General features: G+C 43.7%; 1 long non-coding RNA gene across 1 annotated transcript in view; it reads left to right on the top strand.

Annotated features, from left to right (window-relative positions):
- Positions 1-13,422, top strand: part of LOC143525372 (uncharacterized) — a 30,070-nt gene extending 16,648 nt beyond the window's left edge. The window contains exons 2-3 of the long non-coding RNA XR_013133628.1: positions 12,684-12,735; positions 12,826-13,422. This is a non-coding gene — a long non-coding RNA (uncharacterized LOC143525372). The remainder of the gene's footprint in view (positions 1-12,683; positions 12,736-12,825) is intronic.
- The last annotated feature ends 3,967 nt before the right edge of the window (positions 13,423-17,389 follow it).

Raw genomic sequence — 17,389 nt, 5'->3', positions numbered from 1 at the left:
TTAGGAGTGAAATAAATTGATAGCACATGGCAGTTTGGAGAGGAGGAAAAGGAAGGGGGAGGTAGAGGAGCATGTCACATGATCCCACTGGAATCACATTCTTATTTTAGAGTAAGATATTTTCCGTGGATGCATATTGCCCATTTCAGGGAGATTTTGAAGGTTTTGAGGAGTGTGTGTGTGTGTGTGTGTGTGTGTGTGTGTGTGTGTTGTGTGTGTGTGTGTGTGTGTGTGTGTGTGTGTGTGTGTGTGTGCGTTGGAAGAGAGGGCTGCTTGTCTTTTATGTTGTTAAGATGAATTGCGTTAGAGGTGAACATGGACCAGTATCCAAACTGAGAAGTCAAAATGTTTTGTTTTGTAGAGATAATGTTTTTTTAGTATACTAATTTGTTTTGGTCTATATTTGTTCATGAAATACAACACAAAATAATGTCAGTAAAACTTAACTCATTTTAGACATTCTTCTTAGAAAACACTATTTTACTTTTAATCAAAATGTTACTGGCTCTGACATCTTTACATTTCAGTTAAGCTGTGACAAAACATTTTACAGCAGTTTTTAGTAAAAGAGGGAGGACAGGACTGTGTGTTTAATGTGTGGTTAGCCGTGGATTGTGGGAAGGGTGTGTGAGGTTTTTTGGGAGGTGGGATGTGGCTGTGGGGGTAGTGTTGGAACGTTGAAGTTTGGTCTTGCAGCTGACGCTTGCCCTCCCAGAGTGAAAACAGAGCGGACAGATGGTCGTCTTCTCGCAAGGACTCAGGGCAGCGGATTTGCTCTGGGATCGTGGGAAAGTCTTCGGCTGAGTTCACCTGCTCGTGGAGCCGGGTAGGATTAATTCGGAGCCAAAATGAGCCACGGTGTAGCACACAAAGAGGGAGAGAGCCAAGAAGCAGGGCACACCTCGAGACTCTTCTCGTCTTTAGTTTGCGTGGCCGGACTTGTGGATTACTAAAACCCGGGACTTTATGAAAAAAAAGGAGGCCAGAAAAAGAAATGGTTTAAATCATCTTTGAGAAATAAGTTATTGCTGGAATTCAAAGATCTGCTTGTTGATATTGTCTTGAATTTGTTGACGGTTCTTGTTGTCCAGAGAAACTGTTTGCTGGTCCTGGAGGATTGAGACTGTGTGGGTCCGATATGTTCACCCGCTGCTTTGGCTCCTCTGTAGAAGTGGCCTCGCAGATAAATGAACAGATAAATGAACAGGCTTTATGTTTGTGCACATTATACGGAACACATCACTGTTTCATGCTGAATTAAACTGAAAAAACAAACAATAAACTTCTCTTCTGACGACCACACCAATTTTAACATAAATGATTAAGAACCTTTCAAATTCTCACTTTGCAGGGTTTTTAGATGTTGCTGTGTCTCATGCACATGATGGCTCCTTTTAAATAAAACCCGGGGAGAGTCTAGTATGCTGTTTTCCAGTTAATAAAATATCTGCAGTATTTCTTGCATGATGAATCAAAAGCATATAGCTCCTGGAAGTCCCATGCTATTTTGGGGACCACAGGCTTATAACTTTTAACTTTAATATAAAAAAAATAAAATACTACTGCTGATAATTCAGTAACAGAAATGATATGATGCTTGAAAATGGATATTAGGACAGTTTTTTTATAACTTCTATTGTGGATGTGGATTGAGTCTGTTTCAAGGACATTTCAGTGTGATATTTTGTGTATTTCTTGCAATAACCAACATCTTTTAAATGAGGGAACACCCTCTCCCCTAAAACATGTAATAGCATTTCATCAAATTAATACATAAAGCAAATTTTCTAAATCATCTTTGTATGAGCTTGTGGTATTTTTGGCTTTATTGATTATCTACATATTTACATTGATTACAGAAATAAAAGTAGGGAATGGAAAATGTGGATTAACATTTAATCATGAAAACATTGTAAATATTTTAAGAGATCATGTGTAAAGGCCCTTGGACGTTCCCGGCGGCTCTGTCATTAGGTGTTTGTTGTGATCGTGTACAATGGGGCTGGAAAAGACGCGTGCTGAGTGCCTGGCATGTTGTGTCTGACACTGGTGTCCTTCAGCAGGGCTTCGGGGAAGCAGGAACACGCCTCTCCATTGGTGTTGCTGAAGGAAACTCGGGGTATGGCCCAAACGCGGGGTATGGCCCATATCCCACACACACTCACTACTTTCTCCGTTTCTTTTTTTGGGGGGTGGGGGGAGGTTGGGTCCTGGCATGGGACCAGAAATATGTGCCAGCAGGGATTTAAGGTCTTTGTTAGAGAAACCATGAGAGGAAGCCTGGCTTTGTACGCCCAGCGAAGTCCCTCATGTCTCATGCGAGTGTCTGAAAGGCGAGCAGTGGAGTGCGTGTGTTTGGCTGATAGGGCTTCCAGAGTGCCGCCGGTCAGAGTGAAGAGCTCTCCAACGGGGCTGCACGGTCAAACAACAAGGGTGCCCACACAACGCATCTTAATGACACAGTGCTTGACTCGCCGTGAGAACCTGAGTTATTCCAGGAATGTCTGAGAAGCTTTGCCAGAGTCATGTTTGTCCAGCCATTGCATGGCTATGCGATTGTTTAACCACAGCCATATCTTAGGGTATGCTTGTAGAATCTTACAAACACAGCTCAGCAGTTTCGCTCATTATCTCTTGAATTCAACATGAAGCATTTATTTGGACTCAGAATGTAAAAAGCACATAACAATCTTTACAGATCAAAAGAAGCAGATCTTTTTGCATTCTTTCTTGTCTAGGATCTGACTTTCTCAGAATTCCAGAGTTCTCAGAGTTAGTCAGCCGTAGTGCAGTAAACCATTTGGGAAAAGGTCAGTTATCCAAAGGCCTCGTGTTAAGCTAGCCTCATGTTAAGCTAGCCTCGTGTTAAGCTAGCCTTGTGGTTGGGAGCTCTGGGAAGCTCAGCTCCATCCCACCATTCAGATCACTTTCACTCACGGCTCCTGTTGGAGAGGGATCAGGACAAGGCACTAATTGGGTTACTGGACCTCATTAGCTGACAAAGTGCCCACTGCTGTATAAATATACACAGAGACTTTTCGTGTCATGACTCCGCTGACCTGTTAGCATCACTGACTATTTTTAACATGGAAATTTACCATTGGTCTTAAAGCCTGTTGCCATTCATCACTGGGCCTACAGTGCGGTAATCACACCAAGGTCCTGTTTACTTTCCATAGGGCATGATCCTTGTCCCCATGGTAACCGTAATGTACCATCCATTAAAGTCTCATAACATTCATAGCATGAAGGCTGTTTTAGACAATAGGGTTAATTAGGGTTAGGGTTAGTGATGAGTGTCACCAGGGTTAGGGTTAGTAATGAGTGTCACCAGGGTTAGGGTTAGTAATGAGTGTCACCAGGGTTAGGGTTAATGAGGGTTAGGGTTAGTTAGGGTTGGGGTTAGTTAGGGTTAGCGGTAGTGATGAGTGTAACCAGGCTTGCATGGCAGTTACAGATTACTAAATCTCTACACTTTTGATTCAATGCAAAGGGTCAAAAAAGTTTCGCACATGTGAAGCTGAATTCCATTTAGTGCATCTCTATGCCAAACGATAACACCAGACTTCCCAGAATTCATTTGTAAGAATGACATCACCTTGATCAAGAAATGTAGTAACTCGGTAACTGTAAATGAAAATATATCATGGAAAATGTAAATGCTGGGTGGTTGGTTTCCAGTTTCCAATTGCAGAAACCTTTGCTATTGATTCTTGTCTAAGAGGTAGAGAATTGTCACTTGACATTACTCACTTCATCTTGGTTTTGTTTCAGATCATCCATTAAGAATAATACAAACCCCAGACTTAAGTGGTGAGGATCAGTTGCAATGCTATGTAACCCCTTTAAGATCTTTGTTCCAAACAAAATGGCCCCCCGGGGTATGTGACACTTGTCTCAATGGGCTCTTATGTGGGATTTAACGGGTTAACGCCAGACAAAAGAAGCTGAGAACATGTAACCCAGCAGGGGAGGCCCTGTGGTAACTCCAGGCAGCCATAATCTTAACCCAGTCAGTTCATGTTTGATTTGCTGATGGCCATAAGCACGGCGCGATGCTTCAGAGGGTCAACCACATATTGGAGAAGAAACTCATGGCACTGTGACTTAGAAGTTTTGATTTCATCCTAGTATGGTTTTCGAGGGTTGCAATTATCACTTGCAAACTAAAACAGTAACTAACCCTAACAGTGACTAACCCTAACCCTAAACCGTGACTAACCTTACCCTAACCCTAACAGTGACTAACCCTAACCATAACCCTAACCCTAACCCTAACAGTGACTTTTCCTAATTTTTATGCCTTTGCTGTCCTGTTTTTTAGTAAATGTTTGGAATAGTGGTATATAGGATTATATTATATTATAAATATAGTATATATTATTAGATATATTATATATAGCAGAGGTCACAAACAGGTGGACCGCGGTCCAGATCCGGACCCGAACGCAGTCCTGTCCGGACCCAATCTCATTCCTGATTAACTCTGCAAATTTCTATTTCTGTGGTCCGCAACCAACGGACCTCGGTCCGGATACAGACCCAAATGCCATCCCATCCAGACCCAGAATAAATTGTTAAAAATATTTTTAAATTTTGACAGGAGAATTTATTTTAAACCGGAGCATTTATTTCAGCCCCCACCTCACATGTCCCGCTCTGTCCACGTCTGTGTTTGACCTTGTTTCTCTTGTTAGTAGACAAGCTTCATACACACAATAGTTACCTAGACTACGTTTTTCTCTAGTTGTAATGTGGCCACTTTCTTAATTTTTCTATAAATGCAAAGCAATTTTGGTTATGCAATTCCCTACATACGTAGAGCAGAAAATTATAATTATGCCTTTGCGTATCATTCATGCAGTGGCCTCTGAGGCTTTGCTGAATTGGCAACATTTCAGGTGATGGAGAATGCCCCAGATTTCATACCTAATGCTTTTCTTTGTAGCAGTAGAAGTCAGGACTTTAGGATTAACAACCAGGTCCATGTGGGAAAGGAAACACATGGAATATAAAACAGTAGATATAAACAGCTCGAAAGGTTCTGCAGGATCTAAAGACACCAGCTCACCTCCATAACATAATGTGTTGTTGTTTCAGTGGTTTGTTCTTTTTTAATATTTTGCTCTGCTTGAACCATCTGGATTTTAAAAGATTAAAGATGAAAAAAAAAAAGTTGCCTCATCAAAAGGTGAAATGCGAAAGAATAATAAAAACGAGGTATAGTTTAGAAGCTTGGATGTGATCTTTGATGCTTTATATGTTTTGCTTATTAGATGCCATCGTGCACAATTATAGCTGACTGCTTTGTAAGAGCTTGGCTACCGGATTAAATGTATAGCATGTTTCTTCCAGAGGCTTATATTGTTTTTATTTGTATTTACATGTATTTTTCAGGTATTAGGTTTTTACTATTTTTCTTTTACATTTATTTTGGCTAACAATTGCTGTGACAGTAGGGTTCTTGTGGGCATTATTCAAGAAAGCACATTTGAAACAAACATGATACATCATAATAAATATTCTCACATCATAATAAATACTCTTATCATAAATACTTTCATAATAAATACTCTCATTGCTTGCCAAATTAAACAGATGCATTTTAGAACTGCACAAAAAAGGTGACGGTATGGTGGCCTAATGTGTGTCTTTACGATGACTGTAGAACTGTAAAGTAGAAATTAGTCAACTCATTTATTAATTCATTCATTTATTCATTTAAATAGAGTTGAAGGACACACTTTTCAAATATCTGTAATCCAGACATGTTTTTTTGTGTGTGTGTGTGTGTGTGTGTGTTTCATTTTCAAGTTAGGTATATCCAATAACACCTGTTAACTATAAAAGAAAAAATGAAAAAAAAAAAACAGGAAGTAGTGTAAAAGTCATTTTCTTGCATATGTTTCACAAGACTAAAATTTTTAAATGTGGCAAACCAGTATCCCAGTAACCATAGACTGCGGTCAGTAGTAATACATATCAGTACTACTGCATATCAGTGCGTCTCTGAACTGGATTTTAGGAATTTGATGCCCATGGTTTCTGTGAACATTTAACTTCATCTGCAGCTGCTCAGTGATGGGTAAGCTGCTTATGTTGTGTGTTTTTTTGACTAGTGCTTCACTAAGTGTTATGAAATGAAGCTCTGGTGTTTTAAGCCCAATGGCATTAAAAGGGTAAATTAAGATGATTCTGTCACATGATGCTAATGTCATTCCTATTGATCTTGACTGTGATTATAGACTGTGTGTTTTATCGTGTCACATGCTGGATTCATTTATGTTTTCCAAAGTGTGGTGTTTGGAATTCATAAAGCATTGATTGGTTTTGTGATGTTAAGACATTGAGGTCTGATGGTTGCTCAGGCTTAGCAGTGATTAGCCAGGTGATCAATGCTTGCTATTCAGAAACTGACTAAGCTGGTGTTTAAATGCCCTTTTATATTCCTGACCCTGCAAAAATGACTCAGTCATTGCTCCTACCATGGAAAGTGGTTAAAAAGAGACCTTAGCCGGGCACCTCAAAGAGATGCTTTCCTTTCTCAAAGTCGATATTAATTAAATTAGCACAGTGTGCCCATGCTGTGACACTGTTAAAAGGGAGTGTTCCCTTTTAATAGCCTGATTTCTCACCAGTAATGGAGACTTTGCTAATCCTGATTGTCACCAGACAGGAAATTCATATTCAGTTTATTGCATCAAAAGAATATAGTCATATCCTTAGAGGCAGGGTGTGGAGATTCTGGTGCAACCTTTTCTCTGAGCTATTCCTTTTTTCCCCTTCAAATGTCCAGTTTGGCTTTCGAATGGGTAAAACCTGTTGCCACTGTAAAAAAAAGCCTGCCTAGCAACATCCAATGAGTGTGAGCTTTCTTTGTACGTAAATTAAATGAAGGTAATGGAATAGCAGTCATTTCCTTCACCAACATGAAATTAAGGTGTGACATCTACCATCGTTGTAACGATGCATTTAACGGAGTTATTTGGTCAAGCAGGTCGCCGCGCTCCTATTGGCTGTGTGTTTTCAGTGAGTGTCATGCACCAGCTCTCTTCCCTTTTCCCTTGTCAACAGCCCAGTTTTTTTCCCCACCCACAGGAGGCAGCCGCAGCCAATGGGGCTTCCTGAAGAAGTGTCTGTTTAGTCTGGGCCCACATTGTCGAAGTGATTGGCAGCCGGGTCAAACAAAGTCATTTTCTTGGCTCGTTGCCTGGCAAATCTCTGCAAGCATTTTAAGGGAAAGTAGAAAGACGTGGCCCCTTTCCACTGGGAAACTAAATATCCCGTTTTCAAAGTCCCTTTACCTTCCACCATTTCTACCTCCAGAGGTTTAGCCCAGAAATTAGGAAGTCCACTGAATTAAATATAGAAATGCAGCAAATGCAAATGATTTTTGACAGAGTTGCCAAACCAAATCAGTCAAAAACAATTTTGTGCCTTTTGTCTGTGAAGTTGCAGTGAACCGGAGCAGAGGGAGTGGTCAGCACCACGGGTCATGAGTCCAGAACCGTCTGTGCACGTGTGTGCAGGAACGGTCCAGTGTGTGAGCAGCTGCCCTAAAGCATCTGCTCCACCCGGGCCGACGTTTTACCTTTTGCATGTGGTAACATTAAATTAGAGGTGATGAAGTCTGGTTGCACATCTATCTGGCTCTGAGTCAAAAACAGCTTCACCCTTGTGAGCGTCCAGAATATGAAGCAGCTATAACATTATAACGGGCCCTAGGAGCTTATGGCCGAAGATTAATGAAGAATGTAAAATAAGGTTTGGGTTGTGAGTGGTCCAGCTCTGACACGCGAGGCGGTTGGTGCTACACATTGTCCACCAGGATTGCCAGAGCAGAATAACAGCGGGGTGCTGTTATTGAGTATGACACGATTTCTGTGACTATAGTAATAAGACAAACTTTTAAGCCAAAATAATCTATTAGATTGGCAAACATCATCTGATAGTGTAAATAGATAATTACATTTAAGTAAAGGTAATAGCTATTGATTTCCTGTATTTTTCTGCCTCTGCCACCCCTCCGCTGTGCACAGAAAGCACTTGGTTTGTTCCGCTGGTGCCACTGCATTATGGCTGTTTCGCATTACAGGAACGTCTGTCTGATATTCCCCCCTGTCTGGTTTGTAATGGTTTATCCTGCCCCATGGGAAAGCCAGTTTCCCCCCCCCCCTTTTTTCTGATCCCTGTTGAACTTTGACCCTAGCCTCCTGCTTCAGCATATATGAAATTGCCCTTTTTGTAGATATGGATGGAGGAGTATTATAGAATGCAGGTAAAGCTGAAAATTCAGAGGAATCAAACACGTCTCACGTCTCTTCTCTCAAAGTTCTCAGTATATAAATTTTGGACTATGAAAAATTAAAAATGTATGACATACATAATGCATAATTTATGCACGTGTTTTCATGAATGTAATGAGCGTTCATACAGCATGTGATGGATCTGCCACTCAATCTCTCCTGTTGTGTTTTTCTTCTTCTTTTGTCTTCTCGCCTCACTTTATTTTTTATCAAAGTTCATGTTTCAAGCAGACAAGCAAATTTACACGTCTTGAAAAATAAAAGGATTAGCATCCAAATTGCCCTCTGTGCCTGTGTTTTTGAGTCATCACGGAAGTGAAGAATCGTAGTGCCCAAGTGCCGCACTTTTTAATTTAAGGCTAAATTATGTGAGGGGGAATGCATATACAGAAAAGGGGGGGGTTGAATGCATAAATGAAAGTCGACCTCTGGTGAATGGTGGTGTGAGTCATCAGCACTGTTGTAGGGCTGAGTTATCGGACCAATCGTTTGCCTTCGAGATGCTGCAGCTAGGCACCCCGTGGCCAGTTGGGGGAACTTTTTATCCCCTGTGTGATTTATCAGTCTGCAGGCAGAGAATGACGTTAAAAGAGTTTATCCTTGCGTGTCTGCACCTTTAAGCCATGTGTCTTCCTCTGGCCACCAGCTCCAAACCCAACCTGAGCGTAATGATTTACACACGCGCCTTCACAGATTTCCATGTCTCTCCTTGTTACCATGTAACACTTCACTTTTTTGATGCTGAATGGATTCCAGGTAGATCTCTTTGCTGTGTTTTAAAATGGTCTTTATGGAGAATTTTCTAGAAATCTTCATTTATGCCTGACCAATGTGCCCTCTGCCTAATCCACCATAAAGTGGAAACACACGCTTTCCTCAGAATGTTAGCAATGTGAGGAAATGCTCACATTTCATAGAAATTTCTACATGCTCTGTACCAACTGACCTCGTTGAAGCCGTTCTGATAAGTGCTCGTCATTGTGCCTAGAGCTGTGGTATTTCGCCTCTGCCAGAGTTCATTCCCATGATCCTCTGCTCTGCTTGACTGACGGAGGGTGCAGGAAGGGGGGGGGTGATGGGGGTTGGGGGTTGGCGGGGTGTTTCTGGCGGGTGTTGTGTCCACTCTGATGCTGTCCGTCGGTCCAGGCACAAAGACAGTCGGGTTCAGGGTAATTGAATCCACATATCGAGTGTTGTGGGCTGGATTCCACAGGGCCATGGCTGCCATGTGTGTCTCCCCGGAATGTCCGCTTGAAAGCGTCGTCGCTGATTCTGTACCCAAGGGTGGGTGAGTGGTTTGGGGGGGTGGAGGGGGGGGTGCAGGGCAGATGGTCACAAAATAGTCCATATGTTTGCAGTTGAATGTGTGTGTGACTGGAGAGACCTCTCAGGTGCTCTTCTGTTGGTTAAAGGGATTGAAAAAGGCTGAATTTATCAGCTCAAAATCAAAACTACTTCAGCAGGTGATTAGACATATTTGTTGCCTGTAGTGTAGGGTGGTGAGTTCAAGGTTGAGGTGATATAAGGTAAGATTGTGTTGAAAATAGACTCCAGTGTGGCAGCAAAAGTAGTAAAATAAGCTTTGACAGTTAAGTTTTCTGTATGGCTGCTCCTGACCCAGTTCAGATGTGATTTCTTTTTGAGCATGTGAATTTGCCCTGTTTGGCTTTCAGTGGAGGAATGATGCCCTGAGCTCACTTACCTCTGTTGGTACTGAAACTGCATTTGTTGGGGCATAAAAGCAAAAAGAGATTTAAGACCAGTCCCCTTGGGAGACTCCACATGGACTCTTCCAGTTCTAATTGGCTGTTTACTATTCCGGCTCTGCCCAAGCACCTCCCACTGATTAGCACTCTCAACGTCTTCCTCATTTCTGGTCTCATCTCAACTAATATGTACCTTATCCATTTCTCCAGTTTTTTGCTTGTTTGTTTACTTTTATGAAGTTGTACACAAATCCCATCCGGTTGTTTCCTTGTTCTCCGGATTCCTGTATTCTCAAAGTTTCATTTTTTTGCTATTTTCTAATTATTACAATACAACTTCATGTCTGGATCTGAGACATCTAAGTGTGGTTTAGTGGCTCTGGTGTTGCTTTTTTGCCTTTACAACAAATCCCATCCCATCCCACCCTGACAGGTCCTCTTGCCTGTAAACCGTATGACTGACGTGTGTTCTGACAGGTCATGTGTTCAGACACTGTCTATGGATCAACCAGTGCTACTAGGAGTCACTGTGTTGATCAAATCTGAAATCTGAGTAATGTTGCAGACTTTTAAGGACCTTATTGACCAGTTGTTTTAGACTTAAATAATTGTTTGTTAGAAGCGTAAGGTGAAAACTGACTGTGTATATTCGTTTCCCATCAGTTGTCTACATAATGTGACATGGAATCGATGGCGTTAGTTGAATTAACTGCAAGAATGTCATTAAAATACCTTTTACAATGGTTTCAAATTGGCAGTTGGTTAATTGGCTGATAATTAGTCAATATCTCAATTAGATTTTAGCACACCAATCACATTGGAAGCAAATGATTTCAAATCCCCACATCCTTCCTGGTGAGAGGGTTCTGTAAGATGCCTCCCCAACCCTCATGGCTGAACCATACTGTACGCTTTTCTGAACTAAACTAGAGCTGGTTTAGTGCAGGGGTGAAAGACGTTGGTACCACAGCCTGGAGCCACTGTTGTGCCGTCGTGATCTGGCAGTGAGTCACTCCTCACACATTCACAGGCAGGAGTTAAGACGCAGTACGCCCCGCCACAGACCGGCTGCCTGTCTTACCTGTCGGCTGCCGTGGACTGTGTCTAGGGCACCCGAACACTCCCCTCCACCATGGCTGTGTGTGCAGCCTCTGCTTTATCAAGTTTGGAATGGTGCAGGTAGCTTTTGAGACCAGAGTCCTGGCTGTGGATATCAGACTCTGGGTGCAACGCATCTCTCCTGTTCTGCCTCAAGTAAGCCGGCTCTACTCTACGTGTGCTGTGGGCATGTTGCCACGTCAAGGTTGCCATGACTTCCAACACCACTCCTTCCCCCCACTCCTCCTTTCTCCCCGGATGGTGCCGAATGGATCTGGGTATGGGTCTAACCCTATGGGTCTGGGTATGGGTCTAACTCTAACCCTATGGGTCTAGGTATGGGTCTAACCCTATGGGTCTGGGTATGGGTCTAACCCTATGGGTCTGGGTATGGGTCTAACCCTATGGGTCTGGGTATGGGTCTAACTCTAACCCTATGGGTCTAGGTATGGGTCTAACCTTATGGGTCTGGGTATGGGTCTAACCCTATGGGTCTGGATTTAGACAAAAGATCTTCACACTGTCAGGCGAAGCTCCAGCACAATGCTATTGGTTTGGAAAGGAGGGTCATGTGACCTCATGCCTAAGGTATTGTTATGGTGCCAGGACGCAGAAAGAAGGAGAGAGGGGGAGAGAAAGGGCGAGAGGGGAAGCAGAGGGGAGAGAAAGAGAGAGAGAGAGAAAGAGAGTGAGAGTGAATGAGAGAGAGAGAGAGAGAGAGAACTGGAAAGCAGTGCCAGGGATCTTTTTTCTTTTTTGCATGTGTCCTTCGCTTGCTTGGAAAATGGCGGCTGGTGCAGAACTGACATTTACCTGAATTAACCAAGATGTTGCGATTGTAAATGTCCAGGTTTTGGTTTTGTTCATCTCTACCCCCTTTTACATTCCTACTGACCCTTGTATTTTCTTATGATTTGCAAATGAACAAAATACATTAAAGTTCTGATGAATAGGACCCACAATTGGGACCCACTTTCACAATGTTTTAAAAAGAGAGACAAGAAGAGAAAGCTCCACAGATGCCTTGAAGTCATGAACATGGGGGAAGCGTCTGAGTGTCTGAGTGGGAACTGCTGCCCTCTCTTACGCTGAATGCTAACCCTAACCCTTTCTTACGCTGAATGCTAACCTTAACCCTTTCTTACGCTGAATGCTAACCCTAACCCTTTCTTACGCTGAATGCTAACCCTAACCCTCTCTTACGCTGAATGCTAACCCTAACCCTCTCTTACGCTGAATGCTAACCCTAACCCTTTCTTACGCTGAATGCTAACCCTAACCCTTTCTTACGCTGAATGCTAACCCTAACCCTCTCTTACGCTGAATGCTAACCCTAACCCTCTCTTACGCTGAATGCTAACCCTAACCCTTTCTTACGCTGAATGCTAACCCTAACCCTTTCTTACGCTGAATGTTGATCAATTAAATAATGCTGACAAATGGGACAAAACCCTAACTCTAACCCTAACCCTAGGACAAAAGCAGGAGCTTCACAGTATTTGGGTGTCTGGGTCTTTGTGGCCACCTAGAGTGTGAGATCGTCACTGACATCTTTACTTGTTTGTGTTTGCAGCGAGTGGCGTAGTGTGGTTTAGTCTGAGCTGGCAGTCCTGACCCTTCACCAGGTAAGCTTCTCTCAGTCTTTCATACAGGGTCAAATGCAACAACCATAATATCTTTACACCATCACCTGATGTTGCTGCTGTGTCCACCAGCCTGAAAGAGAAACCTGACTAATCCTTCAGAGAGGTTGAGGATGCAGCATTTCAGCTGGCAAACATTTTTCACCGATGTGCAAGTTTTTATCTTTCCTGCCTAAATTTCTTACAAGGAGATTTTAGTGTGAACTAAACCAAACAACTTTATGTGCATATAATTTTAATCAATATAAAGACAATGAATGTACAACTCATCATTCATCATTCGGCAAAATAAAGTTCCTCTGTAAATTCATTTATTTTGTTGCGCAGCGGCAGATTCATCTCACGCGAGACTCCTGCAGTGTCACGTTTGCAGCAGTGCATCATGGTTGTAAATGTAGCATGGTTGGCCCTTGGTTTCTGATTGTCATAAAGCGTAAGATTAATGTGTATGACAAAAGCTTGTCTTCTGTAGCTTGCGTGGGACGGAACGAGTGTCTGAGAGTTTGATTGGGGACATTTTTGTTTGTTTTTCTGCTTTTTCCGTTCTTGCTCAGTACTACCACTTGTCATAAACCCGTAGATCCGATCTTGTGGCGAATCTGCTACCCAAGTTCGCGTCTGTGGGTCTCTGTCACTGTGGCACAATCAGCAGTTTTTATTATTACCTTCTATAGCGATCTCTGCTTTCACATCGCAGGCTTGTTTTTCTGGAGTTCAGAAGGGAATATTGTTCCTCTCCCTAAACGAACAAATCCTTGGTAAGTGAGGTGATGTGCCCTCTGCCATGGTCGGTTTCTCCATCGTGAAGTCCAGGGATCTGAAGACGAGGAGAAGTCAGACGAGGACGTGTGCATCCAGGTTGAGGTAGTAGGTTGTATGGTTTAGAATTACACCATGGGAGTTAACTGTACAACCTCCTAGCTTTCCCAGGAACACACTCATGTCATCAGCAAGACGTCGTCACCCTAACCCTAATCCTAACCTTAATCATAACCCTAATCCTAACCTTAATCATAACCCTAACCCTCGCCACACCGAATGAGCACTCAGTCATTCTGCTGAGTTTCATTTCAGTAACTACCGTCACTGGGCGGGTTGCCATAGTTCCCTTCCGTTTGTCTCACAGGTCAGAGACAGCGGGTCAAGGAGTGGTGCTGCCACCCTGTAGGTGAGGGGGGGGGTTGGGGGGTGTGGGGGGGGACACGTGCAGGGGGGTGTTGGGGGTGTGCGGGGGGGGTTGGGGGTGTGCGGAGGGAGATGTGCGGGGGGGTGTGCGGAGGGGGATGTGCGGGGGGGGTGTGCGGAGGGGGGGCGTGCGGGGGGGTTGTGGGTGTGCGGGGGGGGTGTGCGGAGGGGGGGCGTGCGGGGGGGTTGTGGGTGTGCGGGGGGGGTGCGGAGGGGGATGTGCGGGGGGGGTGTGCGGAGGGGGGGCGTGCGGGGGGGTTGTGGGTGTGCGGGGGGGGTGCGGAGGGGGAGCGTGCGGGGGGGTTGTGGGTGTGCGGAGGGGGATGTGCGGAGTTTCTCCAAATGCTGCTCCACTCCTCCTTTCACTCCACATCTACTCCTGTTTCTTTGCAAGCTGACTGTCAACTGAAACATTTGTTTGATCCTCCAGGTTTTAGTTATAAGACATTTAAAAGTAAACACATTTAAAATTAGACACCCATTTTTCTTTTTTTTCTTTTTTCAAATATGGGTTTTAAGTGACAGGGCATATACATTTTACATCAATTGTATATTATGTATTTATAAAAAAGGCAGCACACATATGATATGTACAACATGCCTAAGACAGACGTATTATAATCAAAAAGGCTGAGTAGCTCATCATCTTAAAACTGACCCAAAGTGACAGTGGAATAATTAACGTTTCCACTAATATAGCTTGTTAATTAACTTTTCCCATTCTCTGTTGGGGAGGGACTTAAACCCACTTAGCAGTGTTTTGCATTGTTGTGTTTTAATTCTGTGTGGGTTGAGAATATAACCCCTAGACACTGAGCACTTGCAGGGGTGTGATAGGACAGGTTTACAAGCAACAAGTAGGCTGATGCAAACCAGGCTAAAGGGACCTCACCAAACCCCTCCACGTCAGCTGTGATTCGCCCCTTGCCTGCAGGGTGTGTGTGTGTGTGTGTGTGGAGTGAGGTGTTCCAGTGTCCAGGTGGAAGCAATACAATGTCTTCAGAGTTGCCCCCCCCCCCCCCCCCCCCCAGAGGTTGAAACACATACAGAGTCGAACTTTCCCTTCGATTTTGCGTTTTGTTGTTGTGATATATTGTTGTTGTGAGATATGTACATCAATATATAATATATATTACAAACACATTGTTGTTGATATATATATATATATAGTGATATATATTACAAAAACATTGTTGTGATTGTGACATGGACCACTAATGTGACATGATTAAAGACTGGAGTTATTTTTGTTATTTTTGACCAATATCATTGTTGTCTTTTGTGTCCTGCAAATGCTGATTCATCCGGAACATCTGATGCTAGTCTGATGCTCTCATTACACTATAAATACATTCGTGATTTGGGGCTCATTTGCCTGGTGTGGACAGCATGACATCAGTATTGCAAAGGCCAACAACACAATAACGGAAGACAAATGATGCACTGTGACCCTTTTAGAAGCCCATCTCACATTTGCTGTGCCATTCCCTCCTGGCCTGTCCCCCGTGTGTCCACTGTGTGTCCCCTATGTGTCCGCTGTGTGTCCACTGTGTGACTTCATGGAGCTTGTGTCCTGAACACGAACATCACACATTAACCATAATACTCAAACAGTTCGGTATGGGAAGCCAGTGTTTATTGTCTATGCAGTCCATTGCTTCTTTGATATATGGGCCTGTTTAAGATGGCGTAACGCTACACTGTGAAGTTGAGGGTGCAGCCGAAGTCCTAACCTTCCAGTCACACTGCTGGAGACGCCGTTTGACATGGACCCTGTCCCTGCACAGAGGACACTGGGTTTCTTTGGCTGGGTGCCACTGCTTGCTAAGTGCATTCGAATGCCCAGAGGGGAGACAAAACACGAAGACGTTCTTGGAATGGGCTGAGCCATTCAGCGACAGTGTCAAGAAGATGAAGGACTTTTCTATGTGAGTGGAATCAATTTGGGACCGAGTTGAGACTGAGCCATTGAGACCCATTAATCAATACTTGAGAAATTATAATTTAGTGTTCCTGTTCACACAGCATGGAAGATGTGAACTTTAGAAACACATCTGTGCTCTAAGATGGAATATAAGGAAATGTTTGTGATATATAAAAAAAAACTCCTGGTAGCTGACTTGTGTTCTCAAGTGCAGATTTTGAGGATATACAGTGTGAGGATTTTTTGAGCACACACATTGTGGGGGATTTTCAGTCTCATCATTGCTGTCCCATCCAGTGACTTATTTGTTTGTCCCAGTGTCTTCTGAGATTCAGGATCACAGTAGTGTGTGTAGTGTGTGTGTAGTGTGTGTGTGTGTGTGTGTGTGTGTGTGTGCCTGTGTGTGTGTGTGTGTGTGTGTGTGCTGCTGGAGTCGCTGTTGTCTACAGCTGCTCACCATGTTGGCTGTTTGCTGTCCATGTAGAGGACAAGTTCACCTGCTGTGTATCAGCAGAGGTTGCAAAAAGGCTTCAGAACATGGGCCACCCACCACAACGGGCCACCCAACACAGCGGGCCACCCAACACATCTGGCCACCCAGTACATCGGGTCTCTCAACACAACGGACCAACAGGCAGAGCAAAGCAGCTAACAGTTAAACCTGAACAAATAGCCTGAGATACTAATGGGGATTCAATAGTGTTGTGTGAGATCTTCTCTCATCGACTCCTGGTTGCCACTCTTTCACTTCTCATGCCATCAGGAGCTAGAGGAGGTGCTGTAGCCCCAAACACTTCAGCTGGACCCGCTCAGGTCTGCCGTCCCGTTCTGACAGCTCAGACATGCATGTGTGCCTAAAGGGAAACTATTCAATTATTTAGTCGTCAAGTTTACTTTGAAAACCTTCCTGTGAACCCTGACAGACAATGAGAGAAAAAATTGTTGTTTCTAGTTTTTGTCCTGCTGGGTGCGGTATGGAAATGGGGGTGGGAATTAACCCAAACAAAAAGGGTTAGGTCGGGGAGGGTTTGGTTGGGGGGTTAGCTTGGGGGGAGGAGGTTAGGTCGTGGGGGGGAGGTTAGGTTGGGGGGGTACGTCTGGAGGGGTTAGGTCTGGCGGGATTAGGTCTGAGGGGGAGGTTGGGACTGGAGGGTGGGGGGTCTGTTTCCCTCTTTGTTTCGTTCTTGCTTGGAAGTGTCTGCAGTCCTCCCAGGGCTTCACAGTCAAAACGAGGCATCTCCTGTACTACACTGCTTCAGACCCTAACCCTAACCCCTAACAATAACCCCTAACCCCTAACCCTAACCCTGGGTGACGTTTCTCTCTGAGGATCATAACCAGCGTCTTTCAGAACACTAAACACACAACCAAATATTTTCTAACATTTTTCCCCATTTATAGAAAGTTTGGATGAAAATAGAACTGAACTGTGGGTGTAAGCAATTGTTTACACAACTCCCTCTAAACAACAAACAAACAAACAGCATCTTCCCAAGAAATATCAGTGTTTATTTAAAACATTCTGGA

The sequence above is a fragment of the Brachyhypopomus gauderio genome, chromosome 10 (genome assembly GCF_052324685.1).
Source record: "Brachyhypopomus gauderio isolate BG-103 chromosome 10, BGAUD_0.2, whole genome shotgun sequence".
NCBI lineage: Eukaryota > Metazoa > Chordata > Actinopteri > Gymnotiformes > Hypopomidae > Brachyhypopomus > Brachyhypopomus gauderio.
The sequence above is the reverse complement of the archived record's forward strand: the minus strand, read 5'-3'. Positions and strand labels throughout refer to the sequence as shown.